Raw genomic sequence first — 12,358 nt, forward strand, 5'->3', positions numbered from 1 at the left:
GAGTGTTGTGTGTGTGTGTGTGTGTGTGTGTCTGTGTGTGCTCATGTGTATTTGTGAGTGGAGAGTTCAGTGTTCAGTGTTCTGATGGCCTGGGGGAAGAAGCTGAGCCGGAGTCTCTCTGTTCTTGCAGCGTGTGACCGTAGGTGCTTGCCTGACCACAGCAGCTTGAACAGGCTGTTGTTGGGGTGGTGGGGGTCTTTCATAATTCTGCAGGCTCGGGATTTGCACCTCCTGTTATATAAGTCCTGCAGGGGTGGTAGTGCAATACCCGTAGTACGCTCTGCTGAGCGCACCACTCTCTGGAGTGCCTTTCTGTCCTGTGCCGTGCTGTTTCCAAACCAGGCAGTGGTGTTTCCAGTCAGAATGCTCTCTACAGCCCCGGAATAGAAGGAGTGGAGTATCTTCCCCGATACTCGGAACTTCCTTAATTGTCTCAGGTGATAGAGGCGCTGTTTTGCCTTTTTCACCACAGAATCTATGTGTGTAGACCATGTCAGGTCCTCTGTGATGTGGACTCCCAGGTACTTGAAACTGCTCACCCTGTCCACGATAGCCCTGTTTATCCACAGGGGCATGTGTGTCCCCTCCTGTATTCTCCTAAAATCCACGATCAGCTCTTTGGTTTTACCAATGTTCAGGAGTAGGCTGTTATCCCGGCACCAGCGTTCCAGTACCTCAACCTCCTCCCGATAGGGCTTCTCGTCATTGTTAGAGATCAGCCCCACCACCACGTGTCGTCCGCAAACTTCACTATGGAGTTGGAGCTGAACCTGGCCACACAGTCATGTGTGTACAGTGAGTACAGCAGGGGGCTCAGAACGCAGCCCTGGGGGGACCCGATACTCAGGGTGATTTTGCTGGAGGTATGACCCCCCACCCCTTAGAAAGTCCAGGATCCAGGAGCTCATGGCGGAGCTCAGACCCAGATCGATCAGCTTGTCAACCAGTCTGGTGAGGACTATGGTGTTGAAAGCTGAACTATAGTCAATGAACAGCAATCTCACATAGCCCCCCTTCTGACTGTCAAGGTGAGATAGTGTGTTGTGTAGTACTTGGGAGACCGCATCGTCAGTGGACCTGTTTGTCCTGTATGCAAACTGCAATGGGTCCATGTTACTGGGGAGGGAGGCACAGATGTAATCCTTGACAAGCCTCTCAAAGCATTTCATGACCACAGAGGTGAGTGCCACCGGTCTGTAGTCATTAAGGAGGAGTTTTTTGGCACAGGTATTATAGTGGACATTTTGAAGCAGGCAGGGACCACGGACTCAGCCAGGGATAGATTGAATATGGATGTAAATCCTGGGGCCAGCTGATTTGCACAGCACTTAAGTATTCGTCCTGTTATCCCATCTGGGCCTGCTGCTTTCTGAGTATTTACACCCATGAACGCTAATCTCACGCTGTGTTCCGTCAATGAGTCATCCATCTGTATTCGGGTATTATGTCAGTAAACTCTATCCTTAATCAAAGACTGTGAATAATATCAAATTATCAGCTATATATGTAAAAAAAAAAAAAAAAAAATATATATATATATATATATATATATATATATATATATATATATATATATATATATATATATATAGTATATTAATAATAATAAAGTTGAATTCTGTTGCAACTCAAGTACCCTTTAGATTTCCATCAAGAATTATTATTACATGTGATTATTATTATTATATATATATTGGTTTTTTTTACAATTGAAAATGGATTGTTTCCTTGCAGAGCAGGCACATCCCTGTGGCTCAATGGATTATATCATGGCACTAATACAGCCAGGATTAGGGGTTCAATTCCCACAGGGGCCACCCATGTTGGCACTCATGGTTTCATTCAGGCTCTCACATCTTGAAGTGCAGGGTGCTGCATACTGCATACAGTACACACTATGACAGCCCTCTTGATGCCCAGTAAAACCACAGTCTTACACTGTTGACCATTAGGAGCTGCCCAGTACAACCACAGTCTGCCACTGTTGACCACTAGGAGCTGCTCAGTACAACCAGTCTGCCACTGTTGACCACTAGGAGCTGCCCAGTACAACCCCAGTCTGCCACTGTTGACCACTAGGAGCTGCCCAGTACAACCAGTCTGACACTGTTTACCACTAGGAACTGCCCAGTACAACCACAGTCTGCCACTGTTGACCACTAGGAGCTGCCCAGTACAACCACAGTCTGACACTGTTGACCACTAGGAGCTGCCCAGTACAACCACAGTCTGACACTGTTGACCACTAGGGGCTGCCCAGTACAACCACAGTCTGACACTGTTGACCACTAGGAGCTGCCCAGTACAACCACAGTCTGACACTGTTGACCACTAGGAGCTGCCCAGTACAACCAGTCTGACACTGTTGACCACTAGGAGCTGCCTGGGGTACATAAGAACTTTTTGAAAGATTGAAAATAGAATAGAGCTGATGATGGATCCATTTGAGGTATGGGGGGGGGGGGGGTGACGTAGAGAGGATCGTATCCTCTTGGCCATCATCACAGGACGTCCACCATTTTGGTCATCACCACGAGACATCCACTCACAGGGAGACAGGGAGACGGGGACAGGCGTTAGACAGTTTGCGTGTTTGTGATGGGCGGACATAGCAATAGATACATGTAGTAAGCATATATGTGAATTTAATAGATACATGTACAGTAGTAAGCATATATGTGAATAGAATCAGAGTATATAAGAGAATTGTGAAATTAAGTAATGAATAGAACTAAGAACAACTGCAAGCGTACACTGTAAAAAAGAAGACTGTAAAAAAACGGTAAATGTCTGCAGCAACGGTTGCCAAATACTTACTGTCAAAATTACAGTGAAATCAAATACATTTACATATTACAACCGTTATTTAATGGTTAATTTATTAGTAAGGTGAGACATGTACTCAATCCCAACTGATTGCACACTCTGTACTGTGCAATGATCTTGCCTTACCTGCATTACTGCACAGAGGTATGGGGTAACGCATACAAAACAACCATAAATACATTGACTATCCTACAAAAAAGAGCAATAAGAGTCATAAACAATGCAGGATATCGGGAACACATACACACACTGTTTCTACAATCACACATTTTGAAGTTCATTGATATGGTCAACTTTAAAACTCTGCAAGTTATGTACAAAGCAAGAAATAATCAATTACCGGTAAATGTAAGAAGCACATTTCTGGATAAACCTCAGAGGACCATTGAACTTCAAAAAACCTGTGATGAAAACCAACCTGAAAATAATGTGTATCTCCTCACTACCCACTGAGGTTCGACCCGTAGAGGAGGTGTTGTTGCTTTAACATCGCTACGCACCAGAGAGAGAGGGCAGGAAGCATCCCTGGCATCTCCAGAGACATTAACCCATGATCTTATCAAGAACATTACTGTCATATTTCACCCTTTACCTCCTATCCATCTCTTTGTTTATCTGGTGGGAGTGTGTGTGTGTGTGTGTGTGTGTGTGTGTGTGTGTGTGTGTGTGTGTGTGTGTGTGTGTGTTCTCTGATGACTGTGTAAACTGTAAAATATCACTGTGTGGACTGTGTAAACTGTAAAATGTCACCGTTGTCACAAACAGTACGGCTTTGTGATTTGTTTGAATGATTTTTGGACAACAATTTTGGTTCTATGACTTGTGGATATGAGCTATAATCTGGTATTGGTTGGATATGAGCTATAATCTGGCGTTGGCTAATAATCTTTATAAAATGGACCATTAGAGCCAATTAGATGGTTTCACCATTAGAGCCAATCAGATGGTTACACCATCAGAAGACCTTTGTCACAGTTTGACCACTGTTTGACCGTATATATATATATATAGAGAGAGAGAGAGAGAGAGAGAGAGAGAGAGAGAGAGAGAGAGAGAGAGCGAGAGAGAATATCTGATACACGATAGTTAGCTGCACACCTGAAACATTGGTTTTATACATACAAGTCTGTTACTATCTTATATATATATATATATATATATATATATATATATATATATATATATATATATATATATATATATATATATATATATATATATATATATATATAAACTAAAAGGAGAAAACCTTCAAAGGAAAGAAGGGACCGCACACTCCACAGGACTCGTTTTTGCTTATTTATTGTTTGCACAACGCGTTTCGCTGTCGCTTCCTCAGGTGCTATGCAGCAGGTGTCATCAATGATCATCATTATGTATAGCATGCTCCACCCCACATCGTAATACATCAAGCCCATTGGCTACTCAATTATCACATTTAATTTGATGATTTTGCAGGATGTAATGCATACAACTCTTAGTATAAAAATGATGCATAGAGACCACATATATACATACTCATTTTTGAAAATTATATAATACAAAATGAGAGAAGTGACAAATCTTAACATATCAAGCCCATTGGCTACTCAATTATCACATTAAATTTTATCATTTTGTAGGATACATATCACTTTTATGTATAGAAATGCCTAGATACCACATACATACACAGACTCATTTTTGAAAATTATATATAATAAAGCAATATGAGAGAAGTGACAAATACCTAGGTCATTAGACCTGATAAATAGTTTAAAACAGACTTAGAACCACACCCATATAGGTTACACAGAACGGATAGTGGTTACAAAAATGGATTCAGCTCGAGGGATTCATTTAGACCATGGGGTTCCACAGAATTCAAAGTAAAAATCCAGTACGCTTCCCTTTGTAAGAGAAGCTTTACTATATTACCGCCCCTCGGTGGTAGGGTGACTCTTTCGATTCCAATGAACCTTAGAGAGGCTGTGGAACCATGATCTCTCTCCTTATAGTGTCTCGCAATGGCATAATCCATATTGTTGTTCCTAATGGCTGCAATCAATCAAGCATCAAAATGTAACTGAGGTTGAAAGAAGAGCTCTAAACGAATTGAGAAAAAATGACAAAATTATTATCAAGCCGGCAGATAAGGGTGGCTCTATTGTAATACAAAATGTCAATGATTACATGTATGAAGCCACACGGCAACTTAGCAATACTGCATTTTATAAGTCTCTTCTTCACAACCCTGTTGAACAGTTAATGACAGACAGAGATAAAATACTAGATGATGCACTTAAAAGTAAGAACATCACAAAAAAACAATACGAGTTCCTAAAAGTTGAATTCCCTGTCACACCTGTTTTTTATCTATTACCTAAAATTCATAAAAAACTGACAAACCCGCCAGGACGCCCCATAGTCTCAGGAAACAATTCTTTATCAGAACCTCTAAGTCAATTTGTAGACTATTTTATCAAAGATATTGTAAAGACATTACCTTCATACCTTGCAGATACTAGGGATGTGTTGAAGTCGTTAAAGACTTCCATCCCACAGAATGCATATCTAGTATCCTTTGATGTAGAGAGTCTTTATACTAATATTCCACATGAGGACGGCCTGGCGGCTATGTCATTTTTTCTGGGTACAAATGATGAAGTCTCCTCTGATTTTTTACTCAGCTTGACGAATTTTATTTTGAAATCTAATTACTTCATGCTTGATGATAAATGGTACATTCAAATCCAGGGTACTGCCATGGGTTCTGCATTCGCACCTAATTACGCCAACCTATTTATGGGCCACTGGGAATCCCAGTTTATCCACAACCAAGATGCCTCGCCCCTCTTGAAAAATGTAATTTTTTGGAAAAGGTACATAGATGACATTCTCATGGTGTTTGTTGGCTCGGAAGATGAGTTATTCCAGTTCAGGGAGTATATCAATGGTACACATCACACTTTAAAATTCACGATGGTACACAGCAGAGAACATATTGATTTCCTAGACTTACGGATATCAGCTGACAATGAGGGAAACCTGAACACTACTATCTTCCGTAAACCAACAGACCGTAACACTATTTTACATGCACAGAGTCATCACCCGAGACGTATGGTAGAGAATATCCCATACGGACAATTCCTGCGCCTTAAACGTATCTGTAGTGATCCCACAGACCTAGAAAGGAAGGCAGATGAAATGAGTAACAGATTTGAACAGAGGGGATACAAGGCATCAGTGGTGCACACAGCCAGAAATAAGACAAAACATGTACAGAGGGAAACTATTTTGGAATCTGACAAAAGCGACACCCCTGGTAACAGAGTCACATTCGTTTCAGAATATAGTACTTCATCTCAAGTTGTTAAAAACATTATTGACAAACACTGGAACATACTCAAATGTGACCCTCTTTTAAAAAACATTTCTTCATTACCACCAAGATTTTGTTTTAAAAGGGGAAAAAACATAAGGGACGCTGTAGTCAATTCTATGTATAAATCCCCTGTAGTAAGTCACTCTAACTGGCTAACAGAGCTGTGTGGTAACCATCCATGTGGTCGATGTACCCATTGTTCAAACACTATGAAAACAAAAGTTTTCTACCACCCACAGTCTGGGCAGGAATATAAAATAAGGGACCTTATTAATTGCAACACCACTCATGTGATATACATGCTGAAATGCCCCTGTGGTAAGGTCTATGTTGGACAAACAAAACGAAATTTGAAGGTGCGAATAGCAGAACACAAGGCAGCCATTAGGAACAACAATATGGATTATGCCATTGCGAGACACTATAAGGAGAGAGATCATGGTTCCACAGCCTCTCTAAGGTTCATTGGAATCGAAAGAGTCACCCTACCACCGAGGGGCGGTAATATAGTAAAGCTTCTCTTACAAAGGGAAGCGTACTGGATTTTTACTTTGAATTCTGTAGAACCCCATGGTCTAAATGAATCCCTCGAGCTGAATCCATTTTTGTAACCACTATCCGTTCTGTGTAACCTATATGGGTGTGGTTCTAAGTCTGTTTTAAACTATTTATCAGGTCTAATGACCTAGGTATTTGTCACTTCTCTCATATTGCTTTATTATATATAATTTTCAAAAATGAGTCTGTGTATGTATGTGGTATCTAGGCATTTCTATACATAAAAGTGATATGTATCCTACAAAATGATAAAATTTAATGTGATAATTGAGTAGCCAATGGGCTTGATATGTTAAGATTTGTCACTTCTCTCATTTTGTATTATATAATTTTCAAAAATGAGTATGTATATATGTGGTCTCTATGCATCATTTTTATACTAAGAGTTGTATGCATTACATCCTGCAAAATCATCAAATTAAATGTGATAATTGAGTAGCCAATGGGCTTGATGTATTACGATGTGGGGTGGAGCATGCTATACATAATGATGATCATTGATGACACCTGCTGCATAGCACCTGAGGAAGCGACAGCGAAACGCGTTGTGCAAACAATAAATAAGCAAAAACGAGTCCTGTGGAGTGTGCGGTCCCTTCTTTCCTTTGAAGGTTTTCTCCTTTTAGTTTATTTATCTCTCTTGCGCTGACCTGCACCTCCAGTCGGGGTCCAACCAGATGTGCACGAGTCTTATCTAGTTTAATATATATATATATATATATATATATATATATATAAAATCCAGAAGTGTCCTTCTATGCATTCTATTTCTATGGGCCTGACTGATGAGCTTTGACGAGGGTCAGGTGTGTTAGCCACGCCCACTCCTTCACTCCAGAGTAGAACAGCTGTCAAACAAACTGCCAGTTTTTACCATCCATGAATTCCTCTTGTCAATTACTATTGAAAAACATCAACAACCCCCCCCCCCCCCCCCCCCCCCCCCCCCAAAAAGGCAACAGCTAAACTGGCTAAAATAGAGTTTGACCTCACTGGAGCAGAGGAGATTACAGACCCGGAGAGAATTCTCATCACTAACAACAACAAACGACAGCAAAGAGCGAAGTGGAGAAAGCTCTACCAGACTCCAGACAGGTAGAGCTAGCATCATCATCTGCTGAAATAAAACAGTATTAATAACTGCTAAACCCACAGTGGTGGGAAGTAACTAAGTATTTTAGTTAATTTTCAGGTACTTGCACTTTACTTTCAATTCAAATTTTAGGTTTAGAAAACAACGGTATACATTGATTGAAGATGGTGTACTTTTCCAATTTGAAGAGCTTCCAAGAGCATGTAATAAGAGCCAGCATAACCAGGCCATATGCCACATCAACATAACCTTTAGAGGCCAATGGGCCATGGATGAATGCTCCCCAGCAGGTATGCCCAACAGTAGTTAGCCCCTTTCGTGACTTTCGGTTTGCCCAGGCTTGCAAACCGAAAGTCACGAAAGGGGCTAAACAGTAGTATGAGGTTGGGAGAACATATCCTAGGCAAAAAAAAACATTGCTCGCCAACAATTTAATGTAAAAACGTGAAATAACTGTTGGTTTTGTCATTACAGTACCTTGGTCGCGCTGGAGGTGACACGATTAGTCTATTTGTAAAGTGCAATGTATATGATCCCAGCACTGTTTGCTTATGGCTTTTCCTCAAACGAAGCTATGCAGTCTTAACATGTGAATGAATGAATGAATGAATGAGAACTTTATTTAACAGATTGCAGAATGGGTACAATACAGTACGGCTCAATACACACAATTGTTAAGGGGATGCAGACCTGAGAAAGACGTTTGTCTTGTTTACATCAGGGTCCCCCATTTTCAATTCATATTGACATTTATGACATACACAACATACATGACATTTATGGCATAGGGACATACAGGTATTTAGTACTGATACATTTGTGACATAAACGGTATTCAAATATACAGTACTGTTACCCATAGATCCTGACAGAGTATATACATATGATGGGGAGGGGACTGTACATTAGGAGGGGGTGGGTGGGTGGGTGGGAGAGAAATATACATACGGTGGGGTGGATACTGTACATTTGGAGGGGGTGGGTGGGTGGGAGAGAAATATACATACGGCGGGGAGAGAATATATACATGTGGTGGGGAGGAGACTGTCTATTAGGAGGGGGTGGGGGGTTTGGACATTTACGGTGGCCAGTTTCTAATTGCAGCCTCCCGTAGGTGCTCTTTAAGAGCGGTTTTGAATGTGGGTAGGGATTCACATTCCTTTACAGCTGTGGGTAGGGTGTTCCACATTGATGTGGCATAATTGCGAAATGTGTTTAGTCCCTTGTTTGAGCCAAATCTGGGTTTAACATGATTTGTTGAGCTTCCTCTGGTGTTGTGGTCGTGGTATTCACTGACCTTTGGGAAGTATTTTGACATGTACATGGGTACCTTAGTCGTATAGTGTATCTTGTAGACCAGGCCCATTGCAAGTTGCTGTACTCTGTCGTCTACTCTAAGCCATCCTAGGTTGTCAAAGTGTGCAGGGGTGAGGTGGGTTCTAGGGGTAAGGTCAAGTAGTAGTCTGACCAGTGTTTTGTGATGTTTGTAATCTTGTTTTTAGTGCCTTTGAGGTGCTTTGGTACCATGAGGTGCAAGCATAGTCGTAGTACCCTTGAATGAGTGCTCCTGCCAGAGTCTTCAGGGTATTCTTGTTTACCAGAGAGGAGATCCGGTACAAGAATCTAGTTCGTTGGTTGACTTTTTTTTATTACATTGGATGCCATTTTGTCTGGATGGACCCCAGGTAGGCAATTTCATCTTTCCTTGTGACAATATTGCCACCCACTGTAACTGAGAAACCGTCGGTCTTGCTGAGTTTGTTATTTGAACCGAAAAGAATGGACTCTGTTTTGCCCATGTGTAATGATGGTTTGTTATCAGCGAGCCATATGCAGATTTTGCCTAGTTCCGAGCTGAGGATTTTTTCAACCTGCAACTTGTTCTCGTCAGAGACCAGCAGGGCTGAGTCGTCCGCAAACAGGAACAAGTTGCAGTCACAAGCAGACAACATGTCATTTGCATAAATTAGGAACAGTAGCGGTCCTAGTATGCTTCCTTGTGGAACACCATATAGTCATGTTTCCTCTCACACCATAATGCATGCTGGGTATATAGTCATGTTTCCCATAGATATCTATATATGATGTTTCCTCTCGCACCATAATGCATGCTGGGAACAGTCATGTTTCCCATAGATATCTATGATGTTTCCTCTCACACCATAATGTATGCTGGGTATATAGTCATGTTTCCTCTCACACCATAATGCATGCTGGGTATTAGTCCTGCCATTCCTCTTGACCAAGGCACTGGTATTAAAACTGAAGTTGGTCCCTGTGGGTGCTGGAATGTGGCTGCTCACTGTTCCTGAATAGTTTAGGAATGGTTCAATGCAGAGGAGACATTCCTGATATGTGTGAAAATTTACTCGGTAATGAAGAGTTTTTTTAATTTGTGGGACTGAATATTTCTGGCACAAGATCATGATGTGATGACACTGAAGTGAATGGTTATGTTGGAAATGTGACAAACACACACCTTCCGCTGTTTGTCTGTTTGCCAGTATGGTTGAGTGGTACTTAGCTGTTGTGCTGATTGTGTTCTGTTTGTCTGTTTGCCGGCAGGTTGAGTGGTACTCAGCTGTTGTGCTGATTGTGTTCTGTTTGTCTGTTTTCCAGTAGGTTGAGTGGTACTTAGCTGATTGTGTTCTGTTTGTCTGTTTTCCAGTAGGTTGAGTGGTACTTAGCTGATTGTGTTTGGTTTGTCTGTTTTCCAGTAGGCTGAGTGGTACTTAGCTGATTGTGTTCTGTTTGTCTGTTTTCCAGTAGGTTGAGTGGTACTTAGCTGTTTGTGTTCTGTTTGCCAGTAGGTTGAGTGGTACTTAGCTGTTCTGCTGATTGTGTGGGTGTTGGAATGTGCAGTAGCTAAACCTTTTCCGAGACAGTCAAAACAAACAGGATTCAAAGGTATGCATTGAGGAAATTAATGTTTAAAATGACTTATGAAAGCTTCCTGTGTTGATGTGATGCGTATAAAATAGATTACACAAACTACTTCTCTCAATTATCATAATTCTACAATAACAAGGCATGCCATTATGATATAATGCCAACAAATCACTGTGAAGTAGTGCTACATAATGATGATGGGAGAATTATTGTATTGAGACTGAATTAATTGATACCCAACTCATCTATTAACGGCCTAAGCTACTTGACAAACGTGGAACAAGTGACGCAAGAGAGGTTAGTTTAAAAAATCTCCAAGGAAAAATCAATTTTGTGTCCCTGTTTTATACAGAATGAGTTCTCAAGAAGGATCCTGTTTTTCCTCTATTTAAGTCGACACCATATGCAGGGGTGCGTTGGTGATTTCAAAGCTGGTTGCACTGTGTTTTAATGACGCTGCGCGCTCCCGCACATGCGCATAAATGTTCCCTTGCGTGCGCACAGACTAAAGACGATGCCTAATTGCCTCTAGGAATGGAATGTCCTCTCCGCGGACCTATATATTTTATGTATAGCGTGGGTGATGATGATGATGATAGAAACTGCTGTGGCACATAGAGTTGAATGCTGGTATTACACTCATTGAGGCACACGAAGAAGTCAAGTCCCATGGGATTTGGGAATCTCAAATACAAATCGGGATTGGAATAAAAAATGCATTTATATTAAACAATACAGAATATACAGCACTTCTTGGGGTCTGTAGGGTAAGCACTTATTCCCTCCCTCCTGAACATTTATGGAGATGTATGGGCCTTTTACGATGAGAAAAGTGTCTTTCAAGGATAAGTGAGCTCCTGCACTGATTATTATAGTTCAATATTCAATATTTGATCACCAAAACCCCCCCAAAAAGCATAAAAAGGGGCCCCCGCTCGAAAAGGGGCCTTAAAAACCGGGCACAGATAAAGTGCCCTTTTCAGCCTTTGAGCACCTGCCCCTCTAAAGTCCTGTGCACGTCCCTGACCTGAGCTATTGTTATGCAAAGTAGCCAGGTGGGTACTTGGTGAGTTGGCGCATCAGTAGAGTGCAGCACATTCTTCTGCTCACAGAGCCGGTTGCTCGGCGTGCAACCCCGTCCCATGAGCAACACACCCCTGACCATATGAGCGGATGTCCGCTGGACAAAGTGTCCTTTGACCTGAGGATCTACTCATTCCACCTCCACCTGGCCGTGACTCCCCCAATACTCGTATGGTCTTGTCCTTCTCCAGTGCTGATCTTAATATACTGGACTATGTTACTATATATAACAAGTAAAACGGCTATTATTTGACCATTTTAGAAGTGGAACCTTTAGATCTTAGTGCTGAGACCAGGGATTGACATTAACACACGCCGCCACCCACCAAATGTGGGTAGAATTCGGCAGTGGCGTGTAACTCTGTCACTCTTACCAGCCACTTTGGCGGGTAGACCGCGCACCGTCGCCGTTTTAGAGTCGTAGTGAAGAGTCTCTTTCTCTCTCTCAGAACGCAGTGCGCGCTTACTTGCGTCGCGCGTAATGAGTCTCTCTCTCTCTCTCTCGTGTAGCCAAAAAAGGTAATGTCAGACTAAGGGTAACA

At 41.7% G+C, this 12,358-nt stretch overlaps 1 protein-coding gene across 1 annotated transcript in view; it reads left to right on the top strand.

Moving 5' to 3' along the window:
* Nucleotides 1–12,358, top strand: part of btr30 (bloodthirsty-related gene family, member 30) — a gene marked incomplete at its 3' end in the record, with an annotated part of 74,578 nt that overhangs the window by 16,303 nt on the left and 45,917 nt on the right. The gene's annotated exons all lie outside the window — the stretch shown is intronic.

This window comes from Notolepis coatsorum (genome assembly GCF_963971535.1).
Source record: "Notolepis coatsorum genome assembly, chromosome: 14".
Classification (NCBI taxonomy): Eukaryota; Metazoa; Chordata; class Actinopteri; order Aulopiformes; family Paralepididae; genus Notolepis; species Notolepis coatsorum.